The 24,403-nt window shown below is 42.4% G+C and overlaps 1 long non-coding RNA gene across 1 annotated transcript in view; it reads right to left on the reverse strand.

Moving 5' to 3' along the window:
* The window catches only part of LOC149523463 (uncharacterized), a 153,979-nt gene extending 141,129 nt beyond the window's left edge, over nt 1–12,850 (reverse strand). The window contains exon 1 of the long non-coding RNA XR_016347033.1: nt 12,741–12,850. This is a non-coding gene — a long non-coding RNA (uncharacterized LOC149523463). The remainder of the gene's footprint in view (nt 1–12,740) is intronic.
* Nucleotides 12,851–24,403: the final 11,553 nt, after the last annotated feature.

Raw genomic sequence — 24,403 nt, forward strand, 5'->3', positions numbered from 1 at the left:
GGAAATGCTCCCATGGACTGCTTTGCTGAAACTTTTATGCTGACCAGTGACTCCCCCATTCCATCCCAGAGTTCTTCTTTGGGAAGAATCATACTGTATAACTGTACATTATTAGCATGTCTCTCCAGCACAGGGTACAGCCACGCAGCATGCAGGCTGACACTCTCTGGCTAATTGAGAAACCATCTTCCACAGAAATTAGCCTTTGCATTCCTTCTTGGGGCCTTGTCAGATTTCATGTGTCAGTAACCACTTCTCTGCTAAAGCAAGGGAAACTTTCTGCTTGTATGGCACCTGGAGCAAGCTAAGGAGCTATGGAACATCTTACAATCTCCTAGCATTGAAGGTGTTCCCCAGCTCTGCATACACAGCCCACGTGGCAGTGTCAGGATTACAGGATATTTCCACACTAACAATGCAGTGTGGACAGTGGTATTTTTTAAAACAGGAAATCCATCCAAACTGACCTTTCCTGCAAACAGTTTCAATTAGCATTTTCCAATCCTCCCCACAATAAACAACCTTCCATCAGAAAATTCCTGATCAATTCTAAACTTGAGTTACAAACACATGGGGCTCGTCTACACTGGCCCCTTTTCCGGAAGGGGCATGTAAATTTCAGCAGTCGTTGTAGGGAAATCCGCGGGGGATTTAAATATCCCCCGCGGCATTTAAATAAAAATGTCCGCCGCTTTTTTCCGGCTTTTAAAAAAGCCGGGAAAGAGCGTCTAGACTGGCCCCGATCCTCCGGAAAAAGTGCCCTTTTCCGGAGGCTCTTATTCTTACTTTGAAGTACTTTCTTTGAAGTAAGAATAAGAGCCTCCGGAAAAGGGCACTTTTTCCGGAGGATCGGGGCCAGTCTAGACGCTCTTTTCCGGCTTTTTTAAAAGCCGGAAAAAAGCGGCGGACATTTTTATTTAAATGCCGCGGGGGATATTTAAATCCCCCGCAGATTTCCCTACGACGACTGCTGAAATTTACATGCCCCTTCCGGAAAAGGGGCCAGTGTAGACGTAGCCATGGTGCGAGAGGGGACTGTAATAATGAACACAAAGATATGGGGACAACACACTTGTCTATAATTTATTAGACTAGTTGCTAGTCAGCAGAGGAACTTTGAGAATTCAAACCATTTGTTTTTGTTCCTGGCTCTTAAATGTGGCATAGTGGCTACAGACAATGCAAACAAGCCCAGAGCTTTGGCATATCAATTCTGAAAGTCACTGGCTGAAGTATGCCTTGTTCATCACCTAAAGCAGGGCTACTTAACATGCGGCCCGCGGCCCATTTGTTTGCAACCCGCAGGTGGGAGCTAAAACAAAAAAGTAGTCAATATAATGGTTTTCTGTTGATATGCATTTTAGTAGTTAAATTCCTGGACTGTCATTGCTCGTTAAAAGTGCTGGCATATGGGTGGAAATCAGGTAAATATTGCATTTTGTTAATATCAGCAGAACTGACTTAAATGGGGTCTGTGTGTTGTGTAGTCTTGCCTTAATTTTTGTATTCATGCCCAGTAGTGTGAAATAAGCTATTTGCATATATTTGCATGTATATTAAAATCACACTTAAGTTGCGGCCCTCGGCATGTGCTGTGAGTATCATTGTAGTCCCCAGGGCTTCCAAAGTTGAGTAGCCCTGGCCTAAGGTCTGGTGAGGGAAAGGACTGTGAAGTGCACAGCATGACTTAGCATTTGCCAGTGCCCCTCTCCTCCCAGGTAAATAATAAATCCTTTAGAAGAAAAAGGGCTTGGTAGATTCCAATTGTTAACAAAGACAACAGATCTGGACGATGGCTAGACGTTAAAGGCACCATGTTGACTCAGTGGTTAACTTTTTTGCATTTGAGGGAGGAAGTTCCTTTTCCTTCCATTATCCTCTTCACCCCAAATTCTTCTTCATTTGTCAGAGGGTGGTGGGTAGTCTGTGATTATCTGTCTCAGCCTTCAGCAGTCCCAGCTGTGATAGTTCTGTTTGGCTCCTGATATATGAAAGCTGAACCACTAAATCAACAGTAGAGCTCTGCAGAAATCTCTCATACTGTGTCTGAGTCTCAGCTGAAAGCTCTAGCACTAGACCACACTACCTTTCTTTTAATATCTCTTCTTTCGAACACATGAATGCTATAGTAAGCATCTGAGATTTACAACTGCTGTATCATGTGTTACAATTTATAAGCAGTGAGAAGTTTACATAGGATGCCCCTTAAACAGCATCAGAAACTACTGTGGCAGTTGTCTTCAATCACAGTTAAGGATATTAGGTAGATTGCTAGTTTGACTGCAACCGTGGGGGGAACTTTAAGAACATAATTAAGGGAACTGAACATCTTCTGCATTCACTCAGTCCTATGTAATATTTTTAAGTGTCCTTCAATTTTGCCTCTAAATTTTGTTCTGTAAATTTTTTTCTATTGCTTTACCTCAAACTGCACGTGCAGTTTTTTCTCCTGCTTTTCTTGCAACAGCTCTATTGATTCCTTCGGATATAATAAATCTTTTCCAAAAGAATATAGCTCATGCTCGAGATCAAATTCTCGAGATCAGCCATTTCAATTATCTTTAAAGCTACAGTAGAATCAATGGGCAGAACTTTATTTGCTAGATCAAATTCAGCTCACGGGTGTAATGGTTCAAAACGAAACAGAATTTGATGTTTTAAAATTAAAACTTCCTCACCAAACCTTACCAACTAGTAATCGAACAGCATTGCATGCATAAACCCATCACATGCTGTGATTATCAGAGACCAGATTTTGACGAGCCATTCAGGTTGAAAAGGGGCATCACTGGCACTCCATGGGATCATTTCCGAGGAGAAAGCTTGTGAGTTGGTACCCTGATGAACCACAATCGAACAAATGATGGAAGTTCTCGCAGAAATCAATGGTCACCAGTGGGATTTAAAACAGGACCTAAAACAGAAGCTAGAGGCTTCCCAGGATCTAAAAGTTTCTCAGAAGGGGCTCAGCAAAGACTGGAGGCTGAGACCTCTGCTGGAGCAGCAATTACAGAAAGTGCAAACACAGTGCAAACCCCAGGGGCAGCACACCCAAGCTGGAATGGTAAAACAGATTGATGAGGCGACCAGCAAACTGACTGCCACAGACCAGCAGCTTTTCCCCATGAAATAGTGGAAAATCAAACAGCCTTTGGCCAGTTTGGAACTTGGTAATGGAGAAGAGTTGCAGCAAGGCCTTACAGAACTGAAAATTCAGCTCCAGGAGAATATCTAAGGGCATAGGTATTGGGTGGAGCCCCCCTTTCGGGACGCTATCCCCAGCTGTGTTACCCACATTCCCTCCTTATAGCTTGAGCCCCGACACTCCTTACCTCTCCCACTGCCTGCGCCCTGTGGCCCCCTGCCACCAGCTGAAGCTCTAAGTCCCTCCCCACCGTCCAAAGGAGTCCTGAGCCAGTTGCAGCCACACAGTAGCTCCTCTCTCCAGACGTCAAACTGCCCTGAGGAAAAAGTGTCTTTGGTCTGGGAGATGCTTTTGCTATGTCCCATGCAGGTTCTGGGGCAGCTAAGGAGGCAGTATTTGCTATTCTGCTTCCTCCAGGGAGCTTAGTGATGAACCCAGAAAGCTGAATAGCATATGCTGCCTTCTCAGCCGCCCCAGAACATGCATGGGGCATAACAAAAGACAAACAAAACAAAACAGAAAAACACACCTTTCCTCCAAACCCTGTGACTTGGGGTCTGGCATCCACAGCAGTGCCAAGGGAGGCAGAACCTTCCCTGGTCTATTATAGCTGCCGTCCATGTCATATGGAGTCAGAGGCCACAACAGGAGGGAGTTGCTTGGATCAGGAACTGAGCCAGAGGACTTTTATAAATTTTCTACCCTGTTTGTATGCCACAGAGTTCCAGAGAGCAGAAATGTAACAGTCCCAGGGCAAATGATGCAAAAGCCCCACTATCTTTAAGGACGTATACTCTCTGGGAGGCTTATTTGGCTCATTTCAATATTATATCTCAAATGAGTGGCTGGGAAGATGGACAGAAAAAGGGGAGGGAGATCCTATCAACAGTCTTGGGTGGCCCAGCTCTGACAATGCAGCAGGATTTACTGCAAGAAAAAAAAAACCTGAGTTATCTTGACCTGGAACAAGCTCCTGACATGCAGCTGGGAGACAGTAATCAGAGTGGGCTGGCAAGAGCGCAGCCAAGAGCTAGGAGAGAAAAAGAAGAACTGGCAGAGGACCTGCAGAGACTTGCATTCCTAGTACCCCCAGATACCACTCAGGCCTTCCAACATAAACTGGCAATGGACCAGTGAATTTGGACTTGCAGTGAAACATCAGCAATGGAGGCCAAAGACTCTTTGTGAGGCTGTGGAATTTGCCACAGAGCTTGAACCTTTGCTTGAAGCAGTTCCTCAGAAGAGGAGGCAGCATCTCTTGAGGAATATGGAAGCTGATCACCATGAGCTCTATAAACACAAGATTCCAACCTGATGCCTGGCTTTACTGAATGATTAGAAAAATGGACACATTTGGTTGGTTTAAAAATAAATGGCATACAATGCAAAATTAAAAGGAAACAATGCAGTTAATTGCTGTTAATGTGTCAAAATTGGCCACCGAACACCAACTTGTAATACATTTAAAGCAGGCCAAGTCAGATTGTCTCAAGTGCTTAATGAAACCCTCTCCCCCAGTTTGGGACACAAGGGAGCACTGAGTTGAAAGGACAAAACTTGGGGGAAGGAGGTATCAGGATCAACTCTTACAGGTTGTTGTTGAGATGTAGGCAGTTAATCAACAATACTGAGAGCTTAGCTTAGCCATCAATACTTAGAGGATTGATAAACAGCAAAGTAGTGATTGTCACATGTCTCAAACATAATTATAAAACCAGATATGCCAAAAAGTCTAGGGAATTGGGGATCCAAACTGAACTGCCCAAAACTTATCTCAACTGGAGAGAAGTGACTGGGGCAAAGATACGCATCCAAAAAATGAGGAACTGGGGTTTGAAGATGGGAGCTCTGGAATTTGAGCAAGAAGTGTGGCTGATTGAAACACTGGATGAGCTAATAACTGACTTGGATTTCATTATGGCTAATAATGATATAACCAAGGCCAGGAAAGGTGCCTGACAAATTCACTCTATAGGAAATCCCTTTAAAGATAAAGCTTAATGGCACAGGTCAGATAAATGATTTGTAGGCAATTGGTTTGTCTTGAACATAGTATCCTACCCCCAAGGGCAGAAACCATGATAGCAGCCATGTGCTTTGGTAGCTTTCCATCAAAGGAAAGACTGAGTAGTTGAAATGAGTTTTGAGACCCTCCAGGTCTCAGAGAATCTTACCTGCTAAAGCTCTTGTGGATCTGAGACAAGAATCAATCCCTGTTCATTTGCTGAATGTTACTGACAAGCAGCAAACAGTAAGAAAAGAGAAAGCATTTCACTGGTCAGCATGGTGTGATTTAGCATTTTCAGAGTTGAAAAGGGCTTTAGGGACGTGCCTGTCTTGGCCTATCCATGTTTCAACCCACTTTTATACAGGACACAGATGCTAACACAATTTCAGGGACAGAATTTCAGCCTCTTTGAAGCCTCTTCCCATGTCCCCTGTATTTGACAATGTAGGTGTGGAAATTGAGGGTGGAAAACCATTACAGAGTAAAATCCCCTAATCAAATAGAAGGGTCAGGGTCTACCTCATCTAGCAAATTCCACTGGCTTTCCTCTAGGGCTGATTGAAAAGGGTCCCCTGATGGCTAAAATTAAGTTCCCCAGGGAGCAAACAATTTCAGAGTTTTGGGTGGAAATAACATTAAATTTGGGTTGGTGACATGAAAACATGGTGACAGGGTCCCATTGCACATACATAGACTGTTGACTTGTAATTTGTTAAATTATTTCATTTCTTTATGTTTAGGATTGGTTACTGGGTGTCCATATTTTAGAGCTCATTGGGAGGTCGGGGTAAAGCTGAGGTAGGGGGTATTGTTATGAGCTGGGTTACCCTTCTGGGAAAGAACAAAATATTTTATAAATGATTTTTACTTATTCCAAGACACTCCATGTTCCAAATCTTATGAATATGGGTCAGATTCACTTGCATTCTTCCAACCTTACAGCTATGCAACTCTATTTTATAGCCTAACTCTATATATCAATTTATAGTGGTTTGCCAGTATTGAATCTTCTGATATGAAGGATAAAATTATCCAAGCTGAGCATATTATAACAAAGAAGAGTTTGAACTATAAAAGGGTTTACTATCATTATAAATAACTGGTTTAAATATATAGCAATAACTGTGAAATTGAAGGAGAGCATATTACTGAGAACATAAATCAGAGATAACCAAATATGGGAAGAGTTTAACAATTCATTAAACATTCTACAATGTAAGGAAGTTAAGCCTGGATTCTGTTCAGAGATCTGCTACTGACTTTGTATGTGACTTTTGGACAAGTCTCACTTAAAAATATGATTCACATCACTCAGGGGCTGTGAAAAATGAGTTTGATCTACCCCCCACTGTCAGCACAGCAAGGACAATGGAAAAATTCTTCCACTGCCTCTTGGAGAGGTGGATTGCCTGCAATAATGGAAAAATCTCTTCTGTCAATCAGTGGCTACCCTCCACCGTTACAGCAGCATACCTGAGGCACCATAGCTGAGCCTCTGAAGCTCGTGCATTGTAGACCTCAGTGTCACCAGAAGCACTATTTTTTAAAGGGCACCAGGATCTGCCATGCCCATTCACAGATGTCACCCAATGAAATTAATAAGGCATCAGGTTTAAAAAACAAATAAAAGGAAATACTTCTTCACACAACACAGGGTCAATTTGTGGAATTCTGTGACAGGGAATGATGCAAAGGATAAAACTATAAGGGTATGTCTACACTAGCCCCCTAGTTCGAACTAGGGAGGCTAATGTAGGCATTTGAAGTTGCAAATGAAGCCCGGGATTTAAATATCCCGGGCGCCGCCATTTTTAAATCCCCCTTAGTCCGAACTCCATGCCCACAGCTACACACGGCACGGAGTAGGTAGTTCGAATTAGGATCTCTAATTCGAACTACTGTTACTCCTCGTGGAACGAGGGTTATAAGGGATAAGTTCATGAGAGGATAGGTACATCAATGGCTATTATCCAGGATGGTCAGGGATGCAAAACCATGCAAGATCATGCACCATGCTTCTGTTTGCCAGAAGCTGGGAGTGGACAACAGGAGATGGATCTCTCGATGACTGCCTGTTCTGTTCATTCCTTCTGAAGCACTTGGCATTGGCCACTGTCAGAAGGCCATTGGCTAATGAACCACTGTACTTGGCTAGAAGAGCCTTTGTATTGACCCACCATGGCCATTCTTAGTTTTTTATTATCTTCAATCACAGCAAGGGCAGTCAGTAGATTTTAGAAGATATTCAGTTCTTTCAATAATACATTGAGAGATCTCAGTTTGAAACAAGAGTTACTTCTTTCCAAGGGTCCATGGTGATTTAACTGATCACAGTATGTTGTTTCAATTTAGTCTGTTTAACTTTTATTAAGCACACTTTAATTAAACAAAAATTTAAAAATTAGCTTAAAAATTCCAGATTGACTCCAAATCCCATGCAAAGCTATGACACAGATAGGTTGTTACTAGGCATGGCAAAAGAACCTAAAGAACGAAGTAGACTCAGAAATCCTTCCATAGAAATTGTTGCATTTAAGGGCAGTCACATGAATCACACCAGGTGTCTGAGGGGTTTGTGAACCTAAGTTATATTTTTTTATTATTATTTACTAAAACTGAATCTTGAGTCCCCATTATGCTCAGCACTGCACACCACACAGTAAGAGACTACTCTTGCTCTAAAGATTTGTCAGTCCAAATAGAAGAGAGACAAATAAGGTGGGAGAATTGACTATCATCTCCATTTTACATATTGAGAACTGAGGCAGAAAGTTTAAGACTCCAATTCAGGAAATTACTTAAGCACATGCCTATCTTTAAGCTCATAGCTCCACTGAAGTCTGTAGAACTGCTATACTTGTGTGCTTGATGTCAAGACACATTTTTAAGTCCCTTGCTGAACTAAGATTTAAGTGATTTGCCCAAGATTACAGAGGCAGTCTCTGGCACAGCAGGGAATGAACACAGTTCTCTTGTGTTCCAGTCCTGCATGTTAGATCACCCTTCCTATTTCGTTTTTTTTTTTTTTTTTTTTTTTTTGTAAAACTTTGAGAACCTAGGGAAAAGAAACACAAAGTGTTTTACAACCATTAGTCTCTCTGCAACCTTGTGAAATAGGTGTTATTCATGGATTTAAAATACAAATATTAGATTAATTCAGATATTGTTCATACAGAATAGTTTCTATTGTCACCTCCACTTCATAACTGAGGATACCAACACACAAAAAGAGATATTAAATGTCTTGCTGAAACCTCCCCAGCTATAATAAAATGGTGTTATGAAAGGCCATGGGTATTTCTAAACAAAAAAGACCCTTACAGTTTGCTGGTCCTCCTCAAAGCCCTGCAAATGGATTGCTGGAGATCATCTTTTCTCTCCATGTTGATTACAATAGCCCATTGATCTTATCAGGAACATTTATTTAATATCTTCAGTATTTACAGAGAACAGATCAAGTAAAACAGGCAATAGAATATTACTGAAAAGAAAGTGGTTGTTATTGATCCCTAACACACCAGCTAAATGTTGCAATGCATGGTGCAGCATTGACATTCATTCCATCCTGTTGGTCCTCAAAGAATGCATCTTGCCTTCTCCACAAGAAAACTGTTCTCTCTACACACAGCCAGTGTTTGAAAAAGTTTGGAGCTGAATAACTGAACCCACAGTTCATTTGCATCAACATTTGCAGAAACGCACCCATAGAGACATAGAACAGAGATTAATTACTATCTGGCCTCTGGTCCATTTAATTGTCCCTAATTGCTATTTTATATTGCCTACTTCTTAAAATTATTGTGCAAATCAGGATTCCGACCTTATACAATTAGACCACTAACTCTTCAGCATCCCTCTATTCCAATTGGCCAAGACAATTCCATTTCTTTATTTTATTATTAACTAACAAAGGGATATAATCTGTTTAGTGGTGAGAAAAGGAGCGAATCTCTAGTGTGACATCCTGCATACCACAGGTCAGACTCAGGACTCCAGGGTTTTGATTAATAGACTTATGAAATAAATAAAATTCCATATATTCATTTCATTTTGCTCTAAAATAGCAAATGTCTTATTTCTGCAGACTGAGGATTTCTAATGAGCAGAATGATGTATTTTATATATTGTTACGGCCTGTACTTTTTGTACTTCCTTTCCATACTTAGGATCTACGTTGCGAGACAAACCAGCTTTGTTTACTGACAAAAATCAAGGTTTTTTTTTTCTCCTTTGAGGGGGCAGTGGTAATATAATAGCAAAAGTGCAAACTATTCTTTTCTGTGTTATGCTGCTGCCAGCCACATTCTGATTCCAGCTTAATTGCTGGCAAGGACATTGTATGAAATAGAATGAACAAAGAACAATTTGCAGGCAACCATCTGGGATGGCAGTCACTGGAGATAGAGAAATCTTGTTTTGACTTGTAAACTGAGCAAATTTGATATATCAGTGGTGGATGGAAAATAAGAAATAAACCGCAGGGTATCATTTTATAGTCAATGTAAAAATAAACAAGCAGGTTATAGCCCCAGCCTTGTGCTCAGAAACCAGAAATGGGAAACGAGCCTAATTTTAAAAAGCTTTAGGGGCCAACATTTTCAAAACTGAGTAGTGATCAAGACACCTTGAAAGGACCTGATTTTCAGAGAAGGGTATTGAGCACTTCCTAAAACTCAGGCACCTTTAAAACATTTCAAGTTGAACATATATAATCACTAATCACTTTTGAAAACCTTGGTTTAGCTGTGCAACACTATGTAGGTTAATATGCCAATTCCACATTGACTTGGCTAATTATGCTGATTTACATTCACAACTATCCACACTGGGCAGTTTACAATAATTGTGTGCATAACTTAGACACACAATTGTTTGTCCAGAAGATTTAAACACACATCAGATGCTTTACTGCTGAACACTTGAGAAGAAAACCCTGTGCCTTTTGTGAAGAAAACCCTGTGCCTTTTGTTCAAATAAGACACAAATCGTTCTTGTAGATTTGGTTCCCACAGTTTCATAAGAAATGTGATCTAACTTAAGGGTTCATTCAAACTCAAGACCAGAAATATGGTGAAGCCACAGATTAGGGATCAACAAATGTGATTTCACATATTTTTAATACCAAAAAGGACCATTATGATCTACTAATGTGACATCCTGCATACCACAAGCCAGAAAACCTTACCTAGTAATTTCTGCATCAGCCCATAACTAAATGTTAAAGCTCCTGTATATCTTTTTTTAAAAAAATAGATACTTAACCTTCATTTTAAAAACAAGACTTCAAACGATAGGAGATTCTGCTATATCCTGATAGTTTATAAATGTTATGATTAAAAATTTGCTCCTTAGTTTGTTTCAAGCCCATTTCTTTTCAAGGTAAAATTCAGGTTCAACAGATTGGCTTTGTCATTTTTTTTAATAGGACACATCAAATAAGTAGGGTTGGAAGGTTTCGATTATACTGGTAGTGTTTATTTCACCACACAAAATTTCACGAATGAAAAAATGTCAAATGATAACTGAAGTTTATAGGTAGGTAAAGTCAGAAAAAATGTTGGTTATTAACTTAAGAAATTAATTTAAGAATATTTACCTTTTATATTTTGACATGACAATGTGTATTAATGGTTATATAGCTTTAATTTTTTAATTGCAACATTTTCCATCATTAAATAATTATTGTCTGACCCCTGCCTTCTCGCTTATCTAGCTCAGAGGTGGGCTAACCCGGTTTGCTAGGGTTTACCTCTGGCAGGCCACCAGACGCTTTATTTACTTGTGTCTCCACTCGCAGCTCTCGGCTGCTGTTCACTCTTCCTGGCCAATGGGAGCTGTGGAATTCAGTGCAGGGCAGGCCACTGCATTCTGCAGCTCTCATTGTCTGGGAATAGTGAATCACGACCAACGGGACCTATGAGCTACCATATCTGCAGAAGTGTGGGTAAATAAAGTATCTGGCTGGCAGTGAATTAACCCTGGCGAACTGCTTCTGGTCCACAAGTGACCTACTGTCTACCCCCTGGGTTCAGCTCCACAATTTCTTACAGGGGTGAAAAATGTAATGAACAAATTAATTATATTCTGAATGTGGCCCCTTGCGCTGCCACTTGAACTCGGTAAAAGGTTGATGCAAGATTTGCAGTCAGGCAGGGAAGGTGGATACCATTCCACTGACTATATCTAGTTGACCGGGACACATTTTCCCCTTCATTTTTACATGCTAAGGATGCAGAGTCATTTGTCTGCCTTGGACAGAGATGTGCTGCTAGAATTTTAACAAGATTCACAGAACTCTCTTCCTTTCCTTGCCATAACTCGCATGTACAGTACCAGGAGTGTATGTTGCTCAAAGAAGGGGATGGTGCTGGGGATCTGATTTGCTCTCTTATTAAACAAAAATGCTCTCTTACAACTGCAACCTAGGACATAGACTACATCCGCCGGCTTATATTAAGCCATTGACTTGTCACAGGGAATCTGGCCAACTGACTTTGTTCCTGATTGTATTGATACTTCAGTATTATGATCCTTTTGAGGAATTAACTAGAGGTATGTCTACGCTACAGAGTTTTGTCAGAAAAACTTGAGGAATGTCTGCACTGCAATTGTGTTCTTCAGCAAGAAAATTGAAAGAACAGAGGGGCTTTTCTAGTACTGGTAACCTTCATTCTATGAGGAAGAAGCCTTTTTGCGAAAGAGCTCTTTCGCAAAAAGGCGTGTGTGGACAGGGAAGAGGGAGTTCTTTCAGAAGAGGAGGAAAGAGGAAAAAGCACAGGTGTCCTGGTAGCCATTCCATCCATAGCAATCACAGCTTGCATGTGAGAGAGCGTCCATTCAGTCCAGACGCTCTCTTTTGAAAAAGTGCACTTTTGCGGTGTGGATGCTTTCTTTTGAAAGAAGTTTTTTTTGGAAGATCTCTTCCAAAAAAAGCTTCTACCAATAGAAACCTGCAGTCTAGTCCTTTTAGAAGAGCCCAGTTTCCCTCTACTGGCAGTTCATCCTCTTGACAGCGGGATATATGTGGGAGTGAGAAGAGATTAGGTGTGAGGCGAGCATTATAGTATCTAAATTATTGGATTCTTTTAAATGTATTTTCTAATTATAATATCTCCCACCTGTTGTAAATTTCACATACTGTACCTTCTATTTTTTTCCATGTCAGTTGCTGCAGCAGGTAGGAGAATTTTAATGTGTACAATCTTTAAATGTCACTGTAACAGAAAGCAGATGAGTCTTATGACAGCAATTTTTTACTCACTCACTTTTTGTGCTAGAACCTATGTAACAGGAATAAAAGAAGAAGTAGATAGTGAAAAATTGCTGTTGAAATCAGACACTGCACTCAGTCTCATTGCATTTGCCATATGAGGCATGTAAACCCTATTAAGATATCAACCTTCTTTCAAATTGCTCTGATACAAGCAAAAGTTATGAAGTTGTGTGGCATTTGCTCGTTAGTATTGCATAACCTTTCCTGATAGTCACAGTTTACTCGTGCATTTAATTACGTGGTGTCATTACTTGCCAGAATGCTCTTTGCTCAAGATACTTTCTGCAAGCAGCAATACATTCAGATTCACATACCTCTCAGGTGCAGCCTACTGTGAAGGGTAAGCATTTTTTGCCCCCTTTTCCTTTCCACTCAGCTCCAGATGATCAGCCCGATAGTTATGCACATGCCACTTAAAGAATCTGCAGAAACAGTGAAAGCATCAATTAACCTCTGCAAATGAAACCAAAATATTTGCAAACACATCTGTTCACACATTCTGAATCCCTGCATTTTCATTGAACCAAACAAGATTCTTCCCTGTATGCAGATAGGCCAGAACTACAAACTTTTGATCCAAAACCTCATCCCACAGTTTGGGGGAAATACAGATTCAGACAAATATGAGCTGCAGCTGAGAAATTCAGGTCTACTGACTAAAAATCTGATATATTATTTCACGTAAAAATGGATGGGTGCTTTTGGGTTTCCTTGAAAAAGTGATCTGGAAGTTATCAAGAATATTAAAGAGTTGGAGGCAAATCAGAATTAATCAGATGATTCTATACATATTTTCAGCAGCAGTATGATACTAACTCTGCAATAGAAATTACATCTTTGTGAGCAAATAAACCAAAAGAATCTTTGAAAAATATAGGAACACAATCTTCTAGTTACCTGACATATTTCCCTATGCAATACTGTAACATGGTGGTACTCAGCTCCTGTGAGCAACCCCATTTGGTCAAGTACATTTGCCTCATTGTCTCTTTAAAAGCCTTTTGTGCACTCAGCCCTCTGGCCAAGTCACACTCTGTGAAGTATTTAAACCACTTCCAGGGTACACACCTAAGGGAGCCCATCCCAGAACCCTCTGCCGGCATCTCCAAATCTGTGTCTCAGTTAATTCTCCCACTTTGATGAAGAGTGGTACCTCCAGGGCTCTTCCTAGAGACAATTCCCTTTGCCCTTAGCTGAGGGCTTTATATTCTGGTTCATAGTCTCTAAGCAGCTCTCCCCACAGAGCTGCTCCCTCAGGCCAGTCAGTTACTTCTGCTCCTCTCTCCCTCAGGTCTGGGCTACAACTGCCCTGACCCTGGTGCTGCTTATGTAGTCCTTCCTGGCCCCTGGTTGGCTAGTTTCTTCACTGCCCCTCTAGTTGGCCTGGAGGTCTTCTTTATGGCTCTTTCTGATCTCAGGGCCTTGTCCACCCTATCACTAGTACCATCCACTAGAAATCAAAGGTAAAGTCGTGTGTGTGCCTGACCTGTGCATGCACAATAACTTGATGTCAATGTTTACATATAAAAAGCCCTTCCTGTGTGAATGCATCAGGGATTGCATAAACTTACATTAGCTACAGGCACAAATATGCCTTTAAAAATGTTCATCTCATACTTTTACACCAAAATGATTTCTGTATACAACTGGGACTCAAAACACAAGGCTTTCCAGCTTGCTATAGTTGACTATGTGTATGCTATTTGAATGTTTAAGTGTTCTTGTGCAAGCAAAAAGAAATGGAAATTATTCTTTCAGCCTACGTAAAATACTTTTTAAAACATTCAACTAAAATATTACAAGTGTGATAAAACCACAAAGGGATGCCTCTGATCATCTCTTGTTGGGATGGCTAGGATGTATCTAGGAACAATAGATCTCCAGCTGGACATTGGAGTGGCTGGACTTAAAGTAAATGTCTGTAAATTGTGGTGTCAGTGATCTTGTTCCGGATAGCATTTCATGAAACACATTGTCAGCCTGCTTAATGAGACAAATGCAGTTGGGATGCTTTGTTCTCTTGTCTGCCAAAAGAATGAACCTTAGTCCAGCCAGACATGGGAGTTATTAATGGCTGGCAGGCACCACTGGGGAATAGATTTTGAAGCCGACCCTCTTCCTTTAATGTCAGAAGGCATCTCTTGGTTTTCATTAGAAATGAGATACAGAATGACAATCAGAGCTGCAAATATTTTATGTTCTGAACTCATGATTTGATTTCAAAAGATTGCAGGATGTGCTCTAGAAAGTTTGATTCACTAACAGTAAAAAAGGAGACCAGCTTCCCACATTTCACTCTTGAATGGAAACTGCTAAATCATAATATTCAAATGCCTGAGAAGTCTTTTAATACCCAATTACACAAGGACTAAAACTAGATTAATACATATACTATTGTTCGTTTACCAATGAAGATTTGCTTTGGAACATAGCTCAAGAAATGAAGCTAATTTTAAACACAATTCTGAGCGAATGAAATATTTCATACCTATTAGCACTTAGCTGTAGGCCAATAAGTTTGCATACTCCCAATGGGTTTGACTTGGAGCACCTTCTAGTCCCATTGACTCAAAGTGAAAAAAATGTACAGCATCTCCAGCAATTCCTTGAATTTCAAAGAGATTTGGTTTGAGTTCTGCATGAGCATTGGTGGTGGTTCCTATTTTATCTGAACCAGTTTGCCCATCCCTGATGGTCATTTGTTTTCTGGAATAGGAAAGTCCACAGTGTTTCTATATTGCCCTTCACTGTAAGTTTCCAGGGTAAACCATACTATCTTTTAGCATTAGTTACCAAACAGGATGAAATAGCATCAGGGTTAAAAACCTGGTGGAAACTCCATTCCAATTTCAAGGCTGCTTGCTGCATCCACACAGAACAGTGCAATTTTGAAGCCAAGCAGGATGCTCAGACTTGCATGTCATTCTAGTTAATGACAAATTCGTAAAAGAGCAGGTTTGGGAGTTCTGTGAATAAGCTGATAGTTGTGAATGGGTTGGTGGGTGTGTTGGCAGTTGGTGACTTCTTTATTAAGGTGGGGTTTGTGGTTTTGGTGCGGGAGAGGGGATTGTTTTGTTTTTTGTGACCACAGATCACTTTGCTGGGCTGCTTGTCTCCATTAGAAATGGACAGAGGAGGAGGCAGCATTAAATTCAGGTCTGGGTTAGCTGACTATTCAGGGATTCATGACCAAATCAAAGCGACAGGGCTCAGATTCTGATTAGACAGTGTTGAAATCTCTATCTTTTCCAGTGGTTCTCAACCTATTTACTCTAATCTGTCTCCTTCACCAGAATTTACAACTCAGAGCTCTCCTTACCCAGAAGCAGAATAGGCAGCTGTGTAGGGGACCTGAAAATTTGGGGCACCCCTGGGACTTAATATCCCCATGGAGGGGAAGGGGGGTGGTAGTTGGGTTCTGGAGTGGCCTAGAAGATAAGGCATGTATCTGGGGAGCACAGGGTGATGCGCTTGAATCTCCGCCCCACAGGCAGCCCAAGTCCCACCAACCCCCCTCCGCACACCCTGGGAGCAGCTGAACAGCCAACACAGGCTGCCCCAGGGATGAACTTGGCTCCCGTATTAGGAAGGCAGAATAAGGGACCTGTTGGTGGTGGGATGGGTTCTGGTTCCTATTCCTATTCCATGGCTTCACTTCCCCCAGAGAGGATCTAGTTCACTTAAAAGTGAAAAAGTCTGCCAGACCTACTAGCAGAACACCAAGCCTGTAAAAGAGCCATTCAAGTGGTAATGTAGTACTGGAATTGGAATTTTGTAACTAATAAGCCAATTGTAATAAATGTATGTCATAGCAAAAGGTTTGGATTAAACTTAAATACAAGATGTAGGCCTCAAACAGGTCAGGCAGCTTTGTTAACTTAGCTCCAGCTCTGTTTAATGTTAGCATATTGAACTGAAGAGATAGAATATCATAATACATAGTAATGTTAATATTAGGCAAGGCCTTGTAGTAAATAGAAAAAAGTTTAACATTGAAAAACTTGGTAACTTTGTTAAAGCAACTAGAAGTACCCTTTGTTCCATGCTGCAATTCTGTAAATGTATTGTTTGTGTAAACGAAAGAAAGAATGTTTTAGGAGAGATAAGTGCATGCTCAAATGGCCAGAGGAAGGGCTGGAGACTCAGAAGCACCAAATAATAATCAACTAAGTGAAAGCACTCTGAAGACGCAGACTACCAGGGAAGACTGACAAACCAGAAGTTAGTGGCAAGCACCCCTTGATAGGGAACTGATAACTTTTGCTAGAAGGACAACACCCACGAGGGGTCATCAATCTATGACTGTGAGATCAACTCCTTCCTGATAAGCACATGTCATAGGAAGATTGATTGTGATGCTGAATGGCTGATTAAGATCTGATAAGGCAGAATGCATAGACTTGCATGGGAGGAAAATCCTATAAAGGATGGGGTGTCTTGTATGGTTCTTCAGCTCCTGTCCTGCAAAGACCAACTGGAGCATCAGTCCGGACTGACAAGAGCCCGGCTCCTTCCTCATACCTGACCTATCTTGGCCAATAGATTGGGCCAAGCAATAGACTGGTAACTATTCCATCATCAGGTGTGTGTGTGTGTGTGTGTGTGTGTGTGTGTGTGTGTGTGTGTGTGTGTGTGTGTGTGTGTGTGAGAGAGAGAGAGAGAGAGAGAGAGAGAGAGAGAGAGAATGCATATGCTACTTTGTTATATTATCAATAAATTCAGCGTGTTGCCTTATCCCCCCTGAAAAAGGTCCCATGTGCTTCTTTTAAGCATAACAGTAATGAAGCCATTTAAAGGGCATTTGCCAACTCCAGGTATATATTGTCAGTTTCTGAATTTACTGTTAGTCTATAGGACCTTAGTTTAAAATCTGCTTCAAAAAAATTTCATTAGTATGTTGCTGAGGATCATAAAAATCGCATCTCTAACAAAATCATCACTCCCCCCCGCTGTCATCAGACACAGGGGCACCAGTTCTATAGTACTGCGTAAGGCCCCACAAATCATAAGTACAGCCCTGGATTTGAGGTTATTGTACTGACCATGGTCTCTTCAACAACATTCTGGTTAAATAGTGTCCTGGTGTCATGTGGGATGCCATAGAAAATACCTCTGAAGTCTACATCATCATCAGATGCCCAGAGACTATCAAGGACCATTGCACCCACCAGAGCAACCATTAAGGACCATTGCACCCACCAGAGCAACCCTGGCTGATGACAACATCCCAGGCATTGCGTGGTGAAATTCCCAGATCTGTCTAAATCTCGTGAACCCGCAAATCAACAGTTCGGGTTCCCTGGGAAGGGAGGACCCAGAGTGTGGGGCACTGCTGTGGGGCAGTACCCAGAGGGAAAGCTGCCATGGTCTGGAAACGACACAGGTTCAGAGAAGTGGGGAGCAGACATAAAGGTAACAGCAGGCAAGACATTGCCAGGAGAGGGTGCTCCAAAGCTGGGCTGAGAATTCCTAGGGTGACCAGCAGGAGGCGCTGTGCTGGTGAATCACAACCTGCTTCAATAAGCTTATGATCAGCTCTGTACTTCTTTATGGAGAAGTGCTGCCCCTTAAGCCCGAGCTAATCATTCAGTTTAGCTATAACTCAAATCTTGTTTTAACTGAACAAAATAGCAACAGCACTTCTTGTTTGGGAGGTGAATGGGACTCCCTGCCAGAATTACGGTTCTGGGGATGGCTGATAAAATTAATGTCATAAACTAGAATGGGTGAACTGTCTGTCTAGCAAAGTTTTCATATACCCTGCCTTGTTTATGGAAAAAAGTTCTTCACAATGATGGGCTCCCAAAGGAGATTCATTATTCTACTGCACAATTGGAACAAACAACAAACCGAGCTCAAATTAATCAGGTACAAAAGCAAAACTAATTTCATTGTTTGCAATGCAAATGTGATTTCAGGCTTCATTAGCATTTTCTTTACATTCTGATCTTTCAGTGGCAGGGTAGAATGTTTCCCCAACTATGTAGCAATGTTCCCTAAGCACCTGGGTCCATTTGTTATCTGCTTAGGACCAGTTATTACAGGCCTGCACAACTCGGAAAGCGACGAGGGCCATATTACTCCAAAGAAAACAGCAGCAGGCCACAAGTAGGAATGCTCTCCAAAAAAATACCGAACATGCGGTCTAAAAATTTTTGTTGGGCAAAAAAACAAAACACGTGTCTCCACTTGGTGCCTTCCCTTTTCTCCTGACCTGTCTCCCTCCCCTCAGCACAAGCCCCTTCTCCTCCCCTACCTGGCTTCAACCTTCCAGTTTGCGGGGCTGCCGGAGCCTTTTTGAATCTGGCGGTCGCCAGCCGTGACATCACAACGCCACATCAGTGTCCTGGTGTCTGCTAGCATTCCGCCCGTTGGCTCGCGCCCCACCTCCTCGCACCAGAGCTGCATACAGGCAGCCCGGCGGCAACAATCGCCGCACTTCCCCCTCTCCAGTGGCGCTCCACTCCTCCGCTTGGCCGGCAGATCGGATGGGGCCACGCCGCCTGTAGGTAGCACTGGCCGCACAGTGAGCCCCTGCGGGCCGCATGCAGCCCTCGAGCCATATGTTGTGCAGGCCTGAGTTGTTAGATTGGAGATGGATGCTGTAAGCTTTCAGACTGCTACGTGGAGATATATGTTGGCTTTATGGGCAAATCTTGAAAGCTTCATTTCACTTTTACTTTCAGTCTCAGTGAGAGGTAAACTCTCACTGAATCAAACTATTAAGACTTTATGAAGAAAGAACTCCTATAGCCAGTTAAAAAAACCAAAAAACCCTGAGCCCTTTGTTTTACTCTGAGTGGCAAGAATCAAATGCAGGATGTGAGCAAAATGTGAGTGAACAGTAAGTAAAATTTGTGTCAGAATTTCAGGATTTGGCTCCATGTTTTGGAATCCTCATGGGCATTCACTCCTATATGCACTACAAATTATACCACAAGGACCAAATTCTGCCCTGCTTTACACCAGTGGGGCAGGAAGATCATGAAAAGCATTCAGGAGGATCACTAAGGCATTTAAAAAATTAATTACAATCTAAAGCAAAGATAATCTTGCTCCCTCATTTCCCACACTCTTTTACCCTTCAAGGTCAAGTAATTCTCTGTCAAGAGACACACAAATTATATTGCCTTATAATTATTGCCATTACAGAACAGCGATATATATTCCATTGTTTTGATAAGAAACAAATAAAGGAGATAGCCAGAGTTTACTTTAAATCCAGGGCTTGTACTGTTCTCAAGGCTGCTAGTTTTCTTGACTGTTTATGGTCCTATCACTCTTTGAAGAGACATGCAGCTACATTTTGTTTTCTGGCATTGCAACAAAAATTCTGAATGCAAACAAATGTAGATTGTGACATTATGTTATTAAAATATAACCATATAGATAACCATATAGATCAAGGGTGGGGAACCTCAGGCCCAGGGGGTGGGTGCAGCCCCCAGCTTGCCTGCATTTGGCCCCTGAGACTCAGGGCACCCCCAACATTGGGGAGTCCGTGCTGGTGCTCCAGCCCCCCTGCTGCCCCATCATGGGACTGGAGCACACAAAATCTACTAGCCTGGGCACTCCTGGGCTCTGGTGTGGGAGGGAAATGTGGAGAGTGTCTTTCTCCTTCCTAGTCGGGGGGGCCCATGTCAGTGAGGGTTTTTTGGTTTTTGCTTCTCACTTACTTGTGTGATGTGCTGCCCCGACTAATTTTTCTATGTACAAAGATCATTGAATAGGGTGTCAATGGAAAGGGGATGACATCCTGAATAGGAATATGCTACTTGTAAGCATGTATCATTTTGTGTTTCATGTTGTAAGTATTGACTCTGTACCTATATTTCAAATGCATGCTCCTACAAGTTATTTAGCCAGCAGATCTTGCAGAGATCTTCAAACTAAGTGGCTCATCAACAGATAGATAACTCACAATAGAGCACGGAGAAGCTGGTGACCCACCTCCCTACCTTCAGCTGTTGCCAACTCCAGCCCTGAAGAAGCAGGTGGGCTGCTCTGCTGCTCCTGGTACAGGGGGCTTTCTCTGGGGCTGCACTACAGCCCAGCTCTGGTACAGAGCCTGGGCAGGCTGCATGATAGCTGAGCCCTAGATCAAGATGCCACCCTGCCCCCGCCAGCTCCAGCCCTGGGAAAGGTGGTCGGGGTTGCCCTGATGCTTCCAGAATGGGCAGGACGAGGGACTCAAACTCCCAACCCCAAGGGCTACTGGAGGACCCCAGGACAGATGGCTTGCTCTGGAGCTGCACCACGGCCTGGCTCTGGCACATGGCAAACCATATGGTAGCTGTGCACAGCCCCAAAGCAAGCTGCCACCTGTCCAACCCCTGCCAGCTGCAGTCCGTGGGAAGGTGATGACCCACCTCCTTACCTTTCTCCTAGGGTCAGTGGGGGACTCAAACCCACGTTCCAGAGGCTCACCCCACCTCCCTGCCTTCAGCTGCTGCCCACTCCAGCTCTGGGGAAGCCCATAGAGGGTACCTGCCTGCTGGAGCACAGCCCCAGAGAAAGCCACCTACCCCACCCCAATCCTGCCAGCTCCAGCCCTGGGGAAGGTGGTGGCAAATGCTCGGCTGTTCCTGGGGCAGCTGGCTTGCTGTCTTATCCTCCCTACTTTCACCCCTCTCCATAACCCACCTTGTGCCCTGAGTCCAAACACCCAAAGCCCTGCCCTGAGCCCCTCATATACCCCAACCCAGACTCCTGCACCCACATCCCCAACCCCCTGCCATAACACTCCTGCACCCCTCATACTCCAACGTTGTGCCCTGAATCCATCATATACTCAAACCCCCTGCCCTGAGCCTCTCATACACCCCAACCTAGACTCTTGCACCCCCACATCATCAGCCCCCAGCCATAAGATTGACAGAAGACAGCCTGAATGCCTGCATGAAACTGGATTTGACCATTTATGAAGTAAATTTCAAAGAAATGTTTGAAAAGATGCAGCAGCAGAAGTCCCATTAAATAAAGTCTGTGAGTACAATGTTTCATTTATGCTCTTATTAATCATAATGTCAATTGTCAAGAATAAGCTGTATATTTTCAATCATGCATAGAAGAGAGGCGGAGAAGTGAGGGGCCCAGGCAACCCCATTTTACCTGGCTAGAAGACAATGGAGAGGGGAGGGACTGCTGCAGGGGGATATTGGAGGCTCATTTGGAAGAATGGAACTTCTGAATTGGACAGGCAGAGCCCACCTCACTGCAGGAGAGACTCAGACATGCTGAGCTGAGGGACGCCAGGCCTACAAGCCTGAGGGTTCCTTTGCTGCATTCAAAGCTCAATAAATCCTCCTGTTTTATGTTGGCTGAGAGTTGCTCTAGTCTGGAGAACTATTCCCTCTGGGAGTGGAGGCCCCCAGGGGTCCAAAATGAGTGGACTCCCCAAGGGGACCCATGGCAGACACAGGCATCATCCTGGAGGTGAAGGGGCAGATCCCCAGGAAAGAACAGACTCCCCAAGAAGGGGCTGTCACACTGTTGGGGGGCTCTTTTTGGGGACCAACAGGTCACGTATGGGCATGACCTGCGAGACTGTGACAGAGGTATATTAGGCTAGTTGTGGTACTAATCAGTAAAGTAACACTGCATACTAAAGAGACAGTGTGGGTGAGGTAACATCTTTTATACTGCAGTCTGCACACTAAATCATTATTGTCAAAAACAATAACACAATGCATGTGAAAGCTGCAAGTTAAAATATATGCATTTTCCCTATTCACAAATACAAATCATGAGCTGTAGGCCTCCTGCTAGATTGGAAAGTACTGAATAGTATGAATTTACTTACAAAAAATGAATCTGATTGAGAGAAGATAGAATAAAGGTATGATAAATAATAAAGAGTTATTTCAAAGAAAATGGATACCAGAAAGTTCATGCTAATGAAAACAGAAGAAGAAACTGATTAAAGATGCAGCCAAGAAAGAGTGGTTTGTTTATTAAGAAAGGATGTTTTTAGAGTTAGTGCAATGAAACAGACTACCAGCACCAGCTATGGTAATTCTGTAACTGGAGATTGAAAGGGTTTGTCACAGAAAAGTTAGACCAGGACAAGGTAAGGTGTGGATGTAAACAAACAGATATAGTTATACCAATATAGCCACTTATCCCACCCCCAAAAAATGGATACTCCTGTTCCACTGTAAGGGTATGTCTAAACTACATGGCTCCATGACTCGATGGAGCCATGTAGATTTGTTTGTTCGGCAAAGGGAAATGAAGCCACGATTTAAATAATCGCGGCTTCATTTAAATTTCAATGGCTGCCGCGCGGAGCTGACAAACAGCTGATCAGCTGTTTGTCGGCTCAGCGTACTAGTCTGGATGCTCTTGTGCCAACATGAAAGCCCTTTATCGACCTCCCCGGTAAACCTCATCCTACGAGGCATAACGGGGAGGTCGATAAAGGGCTTTCAGGTCAGCGTGATCAGCTGTTTGTCGGCTCTGCGTGGCAGCCATTTAAATTGAAATGAAGCCGCGATTATTTAAATCGCGGCTTCATTTCCCTTTGCCGATCAGCCTAATCTACATGCCTCCATCGATGGAGCCATGTAGTTTAGACACACCCTAAGAGAATGAATGGCTTTTTTCAGTGTAGTCGTTATCACTTTGATTTAAGCTGAAGTGAAAGAGACACTCTGATTCCAGAATACAAGTGTCCTCACAGAGTTATACAAGTGTAACTATAACAGCCTAACCATACTGGTATAACTTCTAAAACTTTCCCATGTAGACAAACTGAATAGCTCTCTATCAGGATAGTTGAAAGAACTGCAAAAATTAACCCTGCCAATACATGGACTAAATGGTCCACTAGAGAGCTTCTAAAATCAAGATGATCCAAGCTTGATTTGCTAAACTATGTGCTCAGTTGCATGTGTTAAACTGCATATGCAAATATGTACACAAACCAGTCCATATCTCCATATCCCACAGGTCAGAATGTCAAAGAGTCAAATGAGCATCATAAATAAAGTAGAATACTAATAGAGATGTAGCTGTGTTAGTCTGGTCTTGCTGAAACAAAAGACAGGACTTTGCAGCACTTTAAAGATTAACAGGATGGTTTATTAGGTGATGATCTTTCATGGGCCAGACCCACTTCCTCAGATCAAATTGTGGAAGAAAATTGGAATGACCATATATACCAAAGGGATACAATGAAAAAAAGTGAACACATATAAAATTGACAAAATCAGATTTTAGAACAGAGGTGGGATGTGACAGGGGAGGTTAGTGTCTATGAGATAATGATATTAGGGGTGATAATTGAGGAAGCTATCTTTGTAATGGGTAAGATAATTAGCATCTTTGTTAAGGCCCATTCGAAAAGTGTCAAATTTAAGCATGAATGACAGTTCTGAGGCTTCCCTTTGTAGTCTGGTGTTAAAGTCTCTTTGAAGCATGATGCATGCAGTAAGGTCATTGAGTCAATGCCCAGTCTGGTTGAAATGGCAAGAAACTGTTTTGTCTTTGTGAAACTGTCTGTCTGATGTCTGTTTTGTGTTCATTGATTCTTTGGCGAAGTGTCTGAGAAGTCTGTCCAATATACATAGCAGATGGACACTGTTGGCACATGATGGCATAAATTATATTTCTGGATGAACAGGAATATGTGTACTTGATCTAACTGACATGGTTAGGCCCAATGATGGTGTCAGCAGAGTAAATATGTGGACAAAGCTGGCAATGGGGTTTGGTGCAAGGGAAAGTTCCAGGGTTGGTATTACCACACTAATAAACCATCCTGTTCATCTTTAAAGTGCTGCATAGTCCTGTCTTTTGTTTCATAAATAAAGTACATACTGATGGTGTCTAAAGAGTTATGTATGTGAGGTGGAAATACATTCCTAAAGCATGTTTTGGGGAAACAGATCATAAACGTGTGCTGGACAAAGGAATGTTGATTCACCCATGTCTCTCATGTAATGTGAACATGGGGATGCCAGAGACAATGAAAGGT

The sequence above is a fragment of the Pelodiscus sinensis genome, chromosome 17 (genome assembly GCF_052426305.1).
Source record: "Pelodiscus sinensis isolate ZL-2025 chromosome 17, ASM5242630v1, whole genome shotgun sequence".
Classification (NCBI taxonomy): domain Eukaryota; kingdom Metazoa; phylum Chordata; order Testudines; family Trionychidae; genus Pelodiscus; species Pelodiscus sinensis.